A 3941-nucleotide genomic window follows, 5' to 3' on the forward strand; every position below is an offset into this window, starting at 1 on the left:
TACAGGTTCATTTCGCCAATCACAAAAAGCAATATATTATTATCCAACATCGAATGTGTAAAAATGCAAATTTAATGAAAGTTATTTATTTGGTAAATCAATTATCAACGCTTGGCTCTTTATTATTTATTCAATGATTTTCACTAGTACCCTGCTTTTGAGTAAAATAAAATGTACAATAGAATTGCGATTTAGAAATTGTTGTCACGACAAGGATAGACTGAGAATTCGCGTCTGTATATAAAAATTGTATCTACCATAAAGTAAATGGCCCTCGAAGGAGTGACTATAAGTTATTATCAGGCACTCTAATTAATGTGAACTAACTAGATGAAAGTATATTTTAGTAACGTTCAATAAACTTATTATTAAATGAATTAAAATACAATTTATTGCATTAAGATTATTATGCTTAACATTTTTTCAGACGCGCCAGGATATTATCTATTACTTTTTCTAACTCAGGATTATTTTCAAAGCATTTCCTTAGATAAGTTAAGGTAGTCTAAGTTTTTGTTGGCAATAAAGCTTTTTTTTCTTCATTTCTTTCTAGATAACTAAAATTAATTATTGATTACTTTTCTTAAATTTTAATAATATGGAAATTATAATAGATACAAATGGAAAGGACACAGTACTCCGGCTCTTCCACTCATAACACGAATCACAGTAGTATTTGCATGTTACTATTACACGCCTATGTTCTATAGGGGTTTTTTCCCTTGTGTAAGCTAGCCTAAATAGTACCGTATCCCACATTTAAAAGCATAAATTCTTTTGAAAAAAAAACATTAACAATCTCTTTACCTACATTGCTCGCTGTCATCAACATTATAACGATTAAGTGCAGTAGCAAATTACAGACAGGTCGATGTAAAGCTAATTCTCGTAATCTACGAAAGTTCATTCGTATATATTCATGAGCTGGCAAATAATTGCTAAATAGAAACACTGAGCATTAGCCGCGCTATCTTTGTAACAAGTGCGCGGTATTCGTTATCTGTATGATAACATCGGCCCCTACTACACATTCTCGAAGATAAACTCGAATGTAATGGCTTTACTTCTTACAATTTATGTTCGTTATGTATTCTGATTTCAGTGATTTGAGTATTGTTTTGAATGCGTGAATCTGTGCATTTTAACATTGTGGTTTTTAAGACTGTTATCAATTGAATTCAATAATCAAAGCGTTTATTGCTGTACCTATTTCTAAGCTGTAAAAGTATAAGTTATTCATAGATTTTAAATATCTCACAGATATGATACCTATTTAATTAAAAATAAATCTATGAAAAATATTGGATATCATAAAAAAAATTAAATTTTATAAGTGGTTGATTAGAGCTTAAACTAATGCAGATAGATGCTATTTAGGATGAAAATGAATAATTAACATAATTTATATAAAACTTTCGCATGTGTCTTCACAAAACAAAGTTTGAAGTAGGTACCGCATATTACTTTCTTTAAACTATTGAAGCTCTCAAGTTTCTCGTTCAAGAATTTCCCCACATCTTCGTTTAGAAGTTTGATGAGCACGCTTTATGAATAATGAATACGCATATTTCATCATCTACTATCTTGAGTATGAGCGTTATGTTGCAAACTTTAAACCATGTTTTAAAAAGAAAGCGATCAATATTTTTAACATTAGACAGATATTATCTAATGAGAAGCATGATACACACAATAACGTATTATACCTAAATTTTTTTACATATACATATTTCATTCATGTGTTATACATAAATATTTTTTTTTTAAATACCTACAAAATAACTGTTATCATACAATTGAAAAGGAATAAATCAATTTCGTAAAACTGCATCCGTAGATTTATTAATACATGCAATAAACTACACCACACACACCCATACTTAAAAATCTCGAAACACGTTACACTAAAATCGAGAACCACAAGTAAATCGTGGAAAGTCACGCGATGCGTTTTGGAGTGCGCCTGTCACGTGGTACAAAGCGCACCGAAGCGATGCCTTCGCTTTAATTGCTCTTAATCGAGACCACTATCGAGATTCTTTCCTGCTTGTTAGTGCACGAGATAGCATCGAGATTTATTTAATAACTTCACATCTGCACCGGCACCTCAAAGCCTTTCGCAGAATGCGATTAGAATTAATTCTGTATTACACCTTATGTGTATAATATTTCAATTAGTTGTGTCGTATTTCCGTGGTATTTGTCATAATAATATGTATTATTACAAAAGCTATAAACAGAAAGCGTAATTTCTTTTCATATACCTAAAATGAATTTGTAAGAGCCTATGAAATTTTATTTTAACATTTTTACTCAAATAATATACCTTCTATCACATAATGATACTCGTTTCTATAGTAAATTAAGGTCATCTAAAGTTTTAATTAATAATAAGGTACCTACGTATGTCGAAGTAACGGACCTGCATCAAAAATCAATTTTATTATATATATTGGCACAGACTAATAATAATATACTACGTATACAACTTCTATTAAATAACATCCACACATAAAAACAAACTAACATCCAATTACCATAAATTTTAACGAATAAAGACAGTCTATTAAGGTGATGAATTAATTTTTCTAACATTTACGACCCTTTTTAAACCTTCGTAATTTTTATATTATTAAAGTTGTCGTGATGAAAATTCTTGACAAGAAAGTTCAATAGTAACACAATACGTCTACCGTTTTAGAAACATGATTCCATGATATTTTCTCGATAGAAAAAAAATACAAAGTTCTCATTGTTATTTTTTTTTAATCTCTGGCATCTTCAAAATAACAAACGTAAAGTTACGACTTTTTGGATATTAACTATAAAATATACAACCTATACGTCTACCGTTTTAGAATTTTGAAATATGCGATGGTTTTGAAATAAACAAGAAATACTTGAAATTAGCGCGCGACCAGCCAATATAGCGAGAGCCGCCCTGTACCTTCCTACCCCGATCGCTGCACGAGTCATTCCCGCTACGGCCGTCACACGGGGAACTTGTGTCGCTCGCGCCATCGTAAAAAAGGGTGACAACACAATAAGACAAAATGAAACAAATGGGGACAATAAAGAAAATAAGAAGAAGAAACATAAAGGTTGGAGGAAAAAGAATGCTTACAATTGGAACAAATTAATGAAGTAAGTTGGTTTTATTTTAAATTTGATGATAATTGTATTATAGACGATGTTTGATATGTACCCCTGTTTTAAGTACATAACGAATGTGTAAGATTTTTTTCATTTATAGCATAGATAATCTTTTCAGAAATCCGGAATCCAGAAGGAAAATAAACCCACTGATTGTTCACAATGTGAACCCACTCCTTCGTAAGTACCTTTATTCAGTCAAAAATGTATGTTATCAACGCTCTACTGGTTTTATCGCATGATTCCATTTTTAGCAAAAAGCAACAAAGTGCAAAGAAATAAAAAATCATGGTGAACTTAGTGGAAGTATGGTGGCCGTAATATGGAACAGGAGCTCATTGGAGTAGTATTATTTTTAAAAAAATACGAAAAAATTTCAAGAATTACATTTCTTAGTAGGTGGTAGATAAGTATGTTGTATAAATAATTTGATGTTGATATTTATTTCATTTATACTTACTACACCTGTGCGGGAAATTGCTTAGTACTAAAACAGGTTTATATTAATATTTACATAGTAATGTGAGTTTTCATTTCGAAAAATTTTGTGTAAGTATATTAAATTGAGTTCCTGGGTGATCTGGAAACACAATTGGGCCCGGAAGATGGCGCTGCAGTCACTCCTCCTAATCACATGAACCGATTTGGATGAATATTTGTGTGCACATTTCATTGTTGTGGGATGATTGGTTGATTCGTTTTCACATTAGCTAATATTATGTATTTTTGTTGTAAACTTAATTTAATGTTTATAATACATTATTATTGGTATAAATAAGCCAGTGTTC

At 30.7% G+C, this 3941-nt stretch overlaps 1 long non-coding RNA gene across 1 annotated transcript; it reads left to right on the forward strand.

Moving 5' to 3' along the window:
* The first annotated feature begins 2597 nt into the window (after window positions 1-2597).
* Window positions 2598-3506, forward strand: LOC149482689 (uncharacterized). Its single transcript, XR_016316622.1, has 3 exons — window positions 2598-3144; window positions 3272-3333; window positions 3408-3506. It is a non-coding gene; the product is annotated as an uncharacterized LOC149482689 (long non-coding RNA).
* Window positions 3507-3941: the final 435 nt, after the last annotated feature.

The sequence above is a fragment of the Colias philodice genome, chromosome 14 (genome assembly GCF_061535455.1).
Source record: "Colias philodice isolate Cphi_HAF_F1 chromosome 14, ilColPhil1 Martin Lab GWU primary, whole genome shotgun sequence".
NCBI classification, from domain to species: Eukaryota; Metazoa; Arthropoda; class Insecta; order Lepidoptera; family Pieridae; genus Colias; species Colias philodice.